We start from the raw sequence: 11,976 nt of genomic DNA, 5'->3' as shown, positions 1-11,976 counted from the left end.
CTCTGCCTCTCTGCCTCTGCCTCTGCCTCGAGTGCTGGGATTAAAGGCAAGGACCACCACTGCCCAGTGATATGGAATGTTTTAATGAGAGGGGTTCTGAGTATTCTGTTTGTGATTCTTCTACTTGTTTAAAAATATTTCTTTACTATTTAGTATTTGCCCTACCTGGCTTATGAGTTGTAGTGGAAGTAACAAAGGTAAAACATAAAGTGGAAACAATGGTTCTCTGTAGTGAAAAGTAAGGAGGAAGTTACTGGAGGGATAAAGGATATTTAAGTGGTCAGGGAAGTCACCTGGATGGCTAGCCACCGTGCGTTTGGCCTTCTCATGCAAAGGCTTGTGTTACATACACACTTAGTGTTGAAGATGTCCAGCTGCACCTCCTTGCTCTTCCCCACTCACTGCACAGCGTGAGTTTTGCTGACCCATCCCTAGTAATAGGTTGTGAAGACTTTGCTACCCACATTTGAGGCTGGAAGTGTCCCCTCCCCATCCATAGTAATATCCATGTCATCCTGCTGCTTTAGGTCCTAATAAGAGCTGTCATAGGAACTGATGGGCCTACGTGTAGGGACTGCAGAACACCCATGCTGGGCAATGTGAAGAGATACATCTAATACAGTTTTCAGGTTCTTAGGAAATGATTATACTCCTGGTGTCTATACTGAGAACATTTCTGCACAGTAGAGGGAAAATAATAGAATACTTGTTGCTTATTTCTCAGAAAAGCTGCTCTTTTATTAGTCACTTCCATGGAATCCTTACTTGGGCTCACCTTTTTTCTTTTAGTGAAAATATGGCCCTTTTAAATTGATATTTATAATGTTACTGTTATCAGTGGATTAAGATTAAAACCAGGCCAGTAACGAGGTGGTTTACTACAGAAGGCCAACTGTTCATTAACATAAGATCACATTACAGTCTAGTTTCTTTTTGTATTAAGCCCTGACCTTGTATTTCTTCCTTCATAAAAGTTAAAGGTTGGGACTGGAGAGATGGCTCAGCGGTTAAGAGCAGGAAGGCCCTGAGTTCAAATCCCAGCAACCACATGGTGGCTCACAGCCATCTATAATGAGATCTGGTGCCCTCTTCTGGTGTGTCTGAAGACAGCTACAGTGTACTTACATGTAATAATAAATAAATCTTTTTAAAAAAAAGTTAAAGGTTAGTGTTTCTTCACTGAACTCTTATACAGTGACCAGTTGTCTATAGCTTTGCATCTTCTAACTCATCTAGAAAAGGGGACTGCTTAGATTTTGAAATCCGTGATAACTTCTGAAGACAGAGTCCAGCTTTTAGGAAGTAGAACAAATTATAAGAGTAACCGGAAGGGATGCAGTGACTTTGTCAGTTGCTGACTGGTGGGTGATGCTAAGCTACTGCCCCCAGATTCATGCGCAGCCTGCAGCCTGGACAGTGGGCCCTCTGTGAAGTCATCCAGCTGGACACAGACCAGAATTTGGGCTCCCAAACAAGCCTCAGACTTGAGGGGGGTTGATGTCATCTGCTTTATCCTGCACCCCAACTTCATTGTTCAACCTAATGTGTGGGAAGTCAAGGGACTAGTTGTTGAAAGAGAACAAGGCTTTGTTTGTGCCTAAAAGGGTCATGCTGGAGGTTTTTACCGTAAATAACTCTGGAACAGTATGAAAAAAAACATTTGATCTGGCTTCACCCCCACAGAAGTTTTGTTAGGGCAGCAACTGGTCCTTCACTCTCATCCCTCCCTCCCTTCTTCCCTGCTTTCCAGTCAGACCTGACCATTGCCTGTGGTAAGTTAATGCTGATAGAATTAGGAAGAGAACATCTGCCTGCTATCCCACCAGTGCTTGGAAGTTTCCATTTCTGCATCTCAAAAGTTGTACAAAAACCCCACCCTTGATCATATTAGCTTAAGTAGTATGGGCGCATTGTACTTTGTCATCGCTGAGTTGGGTGGGAAATTTGAAAGAATTTAGTGTTGAATGCTGCTTGCTGTGTAAGTTTGGCTTTATTCTCAGTGTAATCTATATGATCTTCTGACTTCAGAAGTACAGTTGATACACTTCTTATTTGCTCTTGACTGAAAAATCAGAGTAGAGGCTAGAGATGGCTAAATGGATATGTATGAATTAGCGTGTACTGCTTTCAAAGGACTTGAGTTTAGTTCCTAGCACCCTACTGTGTGGTTTACAACCACCTGTAACTGTAGCTGGAGACACCTGCACCTCCACACAGACATACATAATTAAAAATAAAAGTAAATTTTACAAAAGAAAAGAAAGATCAGCCAGGCAGTGGCGGTGCACCCCTTTAGTCCCAGCACTTGGGAGGCAGAGGCAGGCAGATTTCTGAGTTTGAGGCTAGCCTGGTCTACAGAGTGAGTTCCAGGACAGCCAGGGCTACACAGAGAAACCCTGTCTCAAAAAACAAAACAAAAAAAAAAAAAACAAAAGAAGAAGAAGAAGAAGGAGGAGGAGGAGGAAAGAGAGAGAAAGAAAGAAAAGAAAGATCAATAAATTCTGTTAGTGTTCTTTGTTAGATACAGTGGCAACTTGTGGTTTACATGTTTCTTTGTGCAGGAAGTTGAACTAGATCATCTAGAATACTTAGAATACTCTACCTAACTGCACACCCCCCCCCCCCAACTTAAGATGGTAGCCTAAGCTAGACTCAAACTTGCTATGTAGCTAGAGACAACTCTTCTGTTCTTCCTCTCTGTTTCCCGGATGTTGGTATTGTAGGTATAGGTTACTACCCCTGGCTCTGCACATGCCTCTGTGTGCCCGTGTGCGTGTGCGTGTGTGTGTGCGTGTGCGTGTGCGTGTGTGTGTCTGCGCATGTGCACCTTGGTATTCACTGTAGTCTGAAGCTGGTCTCAGAATGGACCATCTGCCTCACAAGTGCTAGAATTACAGGCATGAGCCAGTAGACCTAGTTTCCTGTTGGATTATTCTTGTAATTTATTCCTTATCAGATTAAAGCCCACATTCCAGAAATGCTAGAGTTCCACATGTGCTGGTTAGTTTTTCTATTGTGGTAAAACACATGACCAGAAGCAGCTTAGTCTTGCATGTGGTCCAGGAGGCCAGGCAGGGATGTGGAGGCAGGAACTGAAACAGCTGGTGGTGGAATGGGGCTCACTGGCTTGCTCCTCGTGGCCTGCTCAGTTTGTTTTCTTATATTATCCAGGCCCACCTGCCCCACCCCGTTAGACCTGCTCTCTTCAGTCATTAGTCAGTCAAGAAAATGCCCTCCAATCTTGCACACAGCCCAGTCTGTTGGAGGCATTTTCTCAATTGAGTTTCCTTCTTTAAGACTCTAGTTCCAGCATGTACTCTCCTGTTCTGTCATCTAAGAGCGTGGAATACCTGCTTTGCTAGGCTTTTGTACCCTACAGTTTCCAGCATCCCTGGAGATAGACTTAGTTGTTTGTATTCCCATGCAGTGACCACGCAGGGCACTGGAAATGGTATTCCACTTTGTGCCTCAATTGTCCTTCGGTTTGGATAGCATAGCACACTCCTACTACATCTCCTAATGCGGTTCAGTGGGAAGTGTGAGGATAACCTGATGGGTTAGTGAGTTAGGACTCACAGACAGTTGTGATAGTCCGCTAGTCCTGACAGTAACATTTCACTGAGAGCTAGTGTGGCAGGCACTGTTCCAGGCCTTACCCCTCCTCAGGGATCTGCTGAAGGATACAGAACTATGTCCTGACTCTGTGAATAAAGCACAGAGGTTAAGGAACATGTCTAAGGCTTTAAAACCAGTAAGTGATGCGAGTGTAATTTGAACGTAGACCAGAGTTGCTCTCTAGAACCTTCCATCATTTTTCTTCTCTTTGTTGTTTTGTTCTTGGTTTTTTGAGATCAAGTCTAACATAACCTGGCTGACCTTGAACCCTGTGTAGCTTAGGATGGCTTTGAACACCTTCCTGATCATTTGGTGTTTTCCCAAGTGCTGAGATTGCTGGCATGAGCTATCTATCATGCCCATCTTAGAATCTCTCATCTTTTAAAAAGTACATATATTGTTTTAAATGTATGGGTGTTTTGATTGTATGTATATCCAGTTTTGTTTTTTGGATTTTTCAAGACAGGATTTCTCTATGTATGTAGCCTGACTGTCCTGGACCTCACTCTGTAGATCAGGCTGGCCTTGAATTTGAAGATTCACCTGCCTCTGCCTATTGAACACTGGGATTAAGGGCGTGAGCCACCACTGACTGGCTTGCATATATATCTTTGTACCACATACATATCTGGTCCCTAGAGAGGCCACAAGACCTTGGATCCCCTGAGACTGCAATGATTGTGAGCTGTCATGTGGGTCTAGGAATTGAACTGGGGTGCTCTGCGCAAGTAACAAGCGCTCTTAACTGCTGAGCCATCTCTCCAGCGCAGAAGTGGTCATCTTAACTAACGTCTTGTATTGTCTCAAAAAAACAAAAAAAAAGTTCATGTCATTGTTGAGAATATTTTTATTCTGTACTAGAGCTTCTAGGCGGGGCCCACAAGGTTGGTGGTTCTCCTTAAAATCTTACACAGTACTATGTCATGACTGACCTTGATTGAAGAAGATACGACTGTAGATAGGCGCCAGCTTGAAGGGAATAGCATCTTTACACTAATACGAAATTTATTTTAAACGATTTTAAAGATAATTTTATATGTATAAGTGTTGCTTGTATGTCTGCACACCATGTATGAACCTGTTGTCCACAGAGACCAGAAGAGAGTGTTGGATCCCTAAAACTGGAGTTAGAGGTGTTAGCCACTGTGTGGGCACTGAGAACTAAACGCTGGTCCTCTGGAAGAGCAGCCAGTGCTTCTAACTGCTGAGCCACCTCTCCAGTCCTAGGCTGGCTCTTAATGGGTCTCTCTGATGGTTTTCTCATGATAAAACTGGGTTTGTGTGTATGGGGTGGGAGGCTGCAGAGGTCAAATGTCATTCTTACTACATATCAACGTGACTTGTCGCAGATCATCTGTCTGAATTGGTGTTTGTCAGGCTTTTCCACTGAAGCGCTGCTTTTCACACAGTGCTCTTTGGGATGAAGTCATTTAGTGCAGCCAGCCCACACACAAGGAGTGGTGAGTTAGATTCACTTCCTAGAGGGTGTGGTATTAGTCTTCTGAAAGAGATTTGCCTCTTCTCCCTCAGTTACTTGTTTAATCATGCATTGCCTGTACAGAGCCATAGATACTATGTACTTGAGATTACAATCCATTACTACCTTTTCTTGGTGATCAAGTTGTTTTCAGCTTTGCTGTGCAGAGCGGTTTCCTTTCACAAACTTCCATCCTGGGCTTTGCTTTTGAGGGCTTCCTCACTTTCTGGCACTACAAGATACCTGATCTTGTGTATTTTCAGATTGGGCCTAGGATCCAGGGTTCCCATTTCTCCAAGGAGACCCATTTTTGTTTGTTGGATTGCCTCTTAGAATAGATAACATTGTTAATAAGTTTTTTTTCTGATGCCCTTCCCCCAACAGTTGTTGCAATAGGTGGCCAGAGAGTCTCTTCTTTGCAATTTTAGAGCAAGATCAGTGTACTGTGAACAGGAATGGGCTGGGATACAAAGAAAGTTGTGGTGGTGAGGGGGCCAGGGCAGAGAGCCAGGTCTTGGGCACATTTGGGTTCCTTTAGGTACTGTGTGAGGTCAGACCAGCATCTACAGGCAGCCAGGTCACTGTGCATCCATGTGACCTCTGTATCTTTAGGAGGATGTGTTTGAAAATGGCAGGCATCTTTCAGATAAACTGTTCATGTTTAGTTGCAGGAACATTGTCCCTGAGATAAATTTGTAGGTTTTCATCAGTAAACACATATGTAACTCAGCTGGCTTCTCTTCTAGTCTTTGACTCTCAGTTTCAAGCAGACTTAAGGTCAAATGTATCATAAAAGATTTCAGGCTCTTGAAACTCACAGTGTTCCTTCCTCCAGGTGAGCACTGTTCTGGTTTATTCCTAAGTGCTTTATTGCCCTGAGCTACTTACAGCTCCCTCATTAAGCAGGGTGTTATCTTGAATGTTTGGTAATGGGATTGGACAGCAGGCAGGTTTCTGGACCAGCTCAGGAACCTCCTAGCCACTGCTTAGACTAATCCAAGATGATAGAATTCTAGATGAGTTTATTCCCCCAGTGACCCATTTTCTCACTTAGTTGACAGGTTCAGTGTGAGTATTCACATAGTTTTGACATCGACTACTCTACATATCCAATTAACACCTTTTCCTCTCTTAAGGTTGTGAATTTTGGTTTGCTTTTCATTAGAAACTGTTATCTAGAAACATAATTTTATTACTTCCTGTTCTATGATGTCATTTATGGAGCAGTTTTAGAACTTAATAGTCCCTTTGTTTAATCAGAGAATTCTATAGTAATTACTATAAGTATTTCGTTGTTTAGCCAGGCATGGTAGTTCATGCTTACTGAAAGCTGTAATCCCAGCACTGGGGAGGCAGGCTTCAGGAGTAGGATACACTTGTGCGGTCACCCAAGTTTGATGCCAGTTGAGTTCCAGCCCAGCCAATTGGAGGTATGAATTGTGGAGTTCTTCGGAGGAGGACTGGGTCCTTAATTTATGTCACAAGTCACCCTCTGCAGCTTTGCTGCCATGCTTTAGTAAGATTTTTTATGACCTCCATTTAAGTCCTTTTATAATTTGGAAAGGTTCCTTTCATTAAATTAAAAAAAATTATTGAAGGACACTTTTAATATTCTAGGAGAAAGTAAGGTGACCATAATCTCTCTTCTAGGAAATTAGGTGGTTGGGCGAATGTGTGCCAGCTCTTGTTAAATCAGGGTGTTTGCAGTGACCTGGTCTCCTTTCTTGCCTGAGCGTGAAGATAAAATCTCCGAGTGTTGCTATAAGCTTAACACTTATTCCTTGCTGTCCTCTACTGGTTTACTTAGGATTAAACACATCTTCTCCCTTTAGAATTAAACTAGTACCATAAGCAATAATGAAAGCTCTTGTATCAAATTCACTTTTAAAAAGTCTGTGTTGTGGCGCAAGCCTTTATTTCCAGCACTTGGGAAGCAGAGGCAGGTGGATTTCTGAGTTCGAGGACAGCCAGGACTACACAGAGAAACCCTGTCTCGAAGAAAAAAAAAAGTGTCTGTGTTGTCTCAGACATCATTCATAGGAGACTATTCCAGGTTGTTTTCACATTGGCTTGGTTCCTACAGTCTATCTTTTAAGTTTTTTTCAGATTTATTTTATTTTGCATGTATGAGTATTTTGTCTGCATGTATGTATGCCATATCACATGTGTGCCTGGTGCCTGAGGATGTCAGAAGAGGGTGTCATAGCCTCTGAAACTGGAGTTAGGAATAGTTGTGAGCTCACATGTAGGAGCTGGGAATCAAACCCAGGTCGTCTGCAAAAGCAACAAGTGCTCTAAACTTCTAAGCCACTGAGCTACCTCGTCAGTCTGCCTTCTGGAACTTTCCTTAAGAGTTGTCAGTGTGCTTTTGGGAACTGAGTGCTTTGCGGGGTGGGTGACTGATGGTCAGGAAAAGAAGTGTACCCACTGGTGATCTTCGCTTACGGTTGAGTAGTTTCCAGACCTTGTTGCCGTGTAGTGTGTATACAGTCAGGAATATCAAGCAGTTTGTATGCTTGCTTGCTTGCTTTTTTCCTTAATTGATTTTTCAGGAAAAATATCCCCTGAGCAGAGACTTTAATGAATGTTTAGGGGTAACTTTGCCAAGATCATTATTCCCACGTGGCTGCCTGCTGATCTAAGATCGGAATGCAGCTGAGCAGGCCTAGGAAGCATTTGAGAGGACTGCCACTGCTCTGAATCTCGCTACTTCTCTTCTTCCCTTGGCTGATGGTCATCCTTTTGAGTCTCAGCGTACTCTCCCAGAGTCACCTAGCGATCTGGCCTGGGCAGCTGCGGCAGTGGCTCTTTGCATTGCGTTCCATCCTTCTTTCTGGCTTCATTTTGGTATAATTGGTAAAATAAAAGTTGTGTATACAATGTTGGTGCTTTGATGTAACAAGGTAATAAGCATATTTCACTTTATATCAAAAGCCAACACATTACAAAAAGGTGTCTACCATCATTAATCATCAAGAAATGCAAAACAAGGAAGGAAGGAAGGAAGGAAGGAAGGAAGGAAGGAAGGAAGGAAGGAAGGAAGAAAGAAAGAAAGAAAGAAAGAAAGAAAGAAAGAAAGAAAGANAAGAAAGAAAGAAAGAAAGAAAGAAAGAAAGAAAGAAAGAAAGAAAGAAAGAAAGAGGCTTTCTTATTTCTTACCCTTGCTCTCACTTACCCACTGACCACAGATCTCAATATCTTAAATGTTTTACAAATTAATGGATGATATGAATGGCAGAAACACTAAACTAGTATTAACTGGTTGTCTTACTTAATTGCTGTAAAGAGACACCAGTTCTAGTCCATTATCATCAAGGCAGGAAGCATGGCAGCATGGCAGCATGCAGGCAGACATGGTGCTAGAGTGGGAGCTGAGAGATCTACATCTTCATCCACAGACAGCAAGGAAGAGACTGGGATCCACAGTCGTGGGGCTTGAGCATAGAAAACCTCAAAGCCGGCCTCCACAGTGACACACTTCTCCAGTAAGGCCACACCTCCTAATGGTGCCATCTCCCATGGTCTAAGCATTCAAACACATGAGTCTATGGGGCTAGACCCATTCAAACCACTGCACTGGTATTAGAGAATTTAGGAATTTTATTAACACATCCTTTCAAATTTGTCTAATAAGTTAACTTTCTTTAGTTATCATTTTTTCAAAATAAAATAACTTTATTTTTGATGATAAGTAGCATATGACTTTGTAAAAAATTAAGAAAATAGAAGGACCATTTTTTAAAGGCTGATTTGAGTTTGATTCCCAGAATCCCTATTGTAGACAATCAATTTTCATAAGTTGCCCTTACTCTTCTAAATGTGTGTTATAGCCCCCTGCCCCTTATCAAAAATCAATAAATGTGTGTGTGTGTATGTGTGTGTGTAGAGAGACAGAGAGAGAGAGAGAGAGAGAGAGAGAGAGAGAGAGAGAGAGAGAGAGAGAAACTATTCACCATTCAGAATTAACTACTCTTAAAATGTGCTTCTTCTTAGCCCAGCCGTCCATGCCTGTGAGTTCAAGGCCAGCCTCTTCTACACAGTTAGTTTCAGAATGGCCAAGATTATTACTATCTCAAAACAAAAGTGCTTCTACTTCTATGTGTGATGGAACAAAGGAAATATATCAATTAATCCCAGCACTTGGGTGGCAGAGGCAGGCGGATTTCTGAGTTTGAGGCCAGCTTGGTCTACAGGACAGCCAGGGCTATACAGAGAAACCCTGTCTCCAAAAGCCAAAAAAAGAAAGAAAAAGAAAGAAAAAAAGAAAAGAAAAATATATCAATATTTTATATACCTAGTATGTAAATATTTATATAGGCATTTTGAATCATGACACAAGGGGACAAGATGGTAACAGATAAGTATGTGTGTGGTGTGGTATTTCTTCCTTACTGTCTCTGAGCTCTTTGGAGCTTCAGCAGTATTGTGTTGAAGTTCCCAGCCTCTGCAGTTCCTAGGAGCAGTCAGGAACACGGTGGGGAAGGCAGGCCAGTGAAGATTCTGCTGTCTTCAGAGGAGAGCAGTGGTGTTGGCTGATGAGCTTGACTGTGTACTTTGGGTCTGGATTTGCTATGCTGTTTAAAACACCAACAGCTTAAGAAATAAGGTGTTTGAGCTAAAGAGCTGTTTTAGCAGTTAAGAGCACTGGCTGCTCTTCCAGAGTACCTCTGTTTAATTCCCAGCACAAAATTGGCAGTTCACATCTGTCTATAACTCCAGTTTCAAGGGATCTGACATAATCTTCTGGTCTCTGTAGGTACCAGGCATGCATAGTACACAGATACACATGCAGCCGGCAGAACACCCATATACATTAAAATAAATAAGTTTTGTTTTGTTTTGTTTGTAATTACAGAGTGGTATTCAGTTAGCAGAATAACAATTATCTTCGTATAAGCTGCATCAGAGACAACTGAAGATGAAAAAGATAAAATCAAAAAAGAAAACCAAAGGAAAAAAACAAAACAAAAACCAAACTACTGTCCCCATATATAACTAATTTGTGCTGTTCACCAACAAGAACCTGCTTTACATTTCCATTCCAATTTACAACCCCCAGACTGTACCAGACAAGGTTAGTGACTATTGAAAATACCACCAGGACAGGGCTATCTAAAGACACATTCGGTAATGTGTTAACTATATAAAAAAAGACACTGTACAGTTTAAAAACAAATCTTACACAGCCTTACATTTCAATTTTCTTTCTTTAAAAGGAGTGAGTTGTGTACAGGGGGGCGTTAAATGCTTTATAGACAAGAAAAAAAAATGCGCTAGAACCAACTTATTCTTCATCTTCATCTTCCTCCCCTTCTCATCCTCTTCATCCTCCTCATCATCTTCCTCTTCCTTTTTTTTCTTGCTCTTTTCAGCCTTGACCACCCCCTTTTTCGCTGCATCAGGTTTTCCTTTAGCTCTGTAGGCAGAAATATACTTCTCCTACTTCTCCTTCAGCTTGGCAGCCTTCTTCTCATAGGGCAGTGTTGTTCCACATCTCTCCTAGTTTCTTTGCAACATCACCAATGGATAAGCCAGGATGTTTGCCTTTGATTTGGGGGCAGTACTCAGAACAGAACAAGAAGGCCGAAGGAGGCCTCTTGGGTGCATTGGGGTCCTTGAACTTCTTTTTGGTCTCCCCTTTGGGGGGGTGTGTAGGTTTTCATTTCTCTTTCATAATGAGCCTTGTCAGCCTTTGCCATATCTTCAAATTTCCCCTTTAGCAGACGTAGTCTTCCACCTCTCTGAGCACTTCTTGGAGAACTCTGAGATGTTGACAGAAGCATCCGGGTGCTTCTTCTTGTGCTCCTCCCAGGAGGTTTGCACAAAGAATGCATATGAGGACATTTTGCCTCTTAGCTTCTTAGGCCCTCCTTTGCCCATGTTTAGTTGATTTTTCCTCCGAGAGGCACAGAGTTACCCAGTGTCCATCCAGCTCTCGCTTGCCCCGGCACTGTCTCTATGGAGCTCAATGTACTACAATGGCTGTCTGTGGTTTTTTTGGTTTTTTTGCAAGGTCTCTCTGTGTAGCCCTGGCTGTCTTGGAATTCACTATGTAGACCAGGCTGGTCTTGAAATCACAGAAATTTCTCTGCTGGGATTGAAGACATGTGCCACTACACCCAGCTAAATAGTTTCGTTTTGTTTTGTTTTTTAATAATTAAGGTGTTTTAATTTATCCACTTAACACATATGAAGAATGTGTTGGTCCAGGTTGGTGGCACATACTGTTAGTCCCAGTACTCTGGAGGCAGAGGCAGGTGGATCTCTGAGTTTAAGACCTGCCTGATCTATATAGCCAGAATTGTATAGTCAGGGACTGTCAAATAAATAAAGTGTTGAATCACAATTTCTTTGGAAAATGGCTAAAAATGGTAAACTTTTACAACATACTAAATATATTTATAAATAAAAAATGGCATGAATGCTTATGTGTATAAGTGCTTATATAGGCTGTGCATAGGCGCTAAATGCCTTTATTCAGTACTTGCTAAGTTGAAGAGGTAGGAGGATGAAGAACTGAAGGTCGTCAATCTGCTACATAACAGGTTCAGGGACAGCCTAGGCTACATGTCAACAGAAAGGTCTGAATGTGTGCTACTCAATTTTATTTTTAAAATTTCACCTCTAGGGCTAGAGAGATAGCTCAGCGATTTTTCGAAGGTCCTGAGTTCAAATCCTAGCAGCCACATGGTGACTCACAACCATCCATAATGAGATCTGATGCCTTCTTCAGGTGTGTCTGAAGATAGCTGCAGTGTACTTACATATAATAATGAATAAATCTTAAAAAGAAAAAAAAGAAGAGGGCTGGTGAGATGGCTCAGTGGGTAAGAGCACCCAACTGCTCTTCCAAAGGTCTGGAGTTCAAATCCCAGCAACCACAT

At 42.1% G+C, this 11,976-nt stretch overlaps 1 protein-coding gene across 1 annotated transcript in view; it reads left to right on the top strand.

The window, feature by feature from the left end:
* The window catches only part of Tmed10 (transmembrane p24 trafficking protein 10), a 33,539-nt gene that overhangs the window by 6,210 nt on the left and 15,353 nt on the right, over nt 1-11,976 (top strand). The gene's annotated exons all lie outside the window — the stretch shown is intronic.

The sequence above is a fragment of the Mus pahari genome, chromosome 7 (assembly GCF_900095145.1).
Source record: "Mus pahari chromosome 7, PAHARI_EIJ_v1.1, whole genome shotgun sequence".
Taxonomy (NCBI): domain Eukaryota; kingdom Metazoa; phylum Chordata; class Mammalia; order Rodentia; family Muridae; genus Mus; species Mus pahari.
Note: the sequence above shows the minus strand (reverse complement) of the source record. Positions and strands in the feature narration are given on the sequence as shown.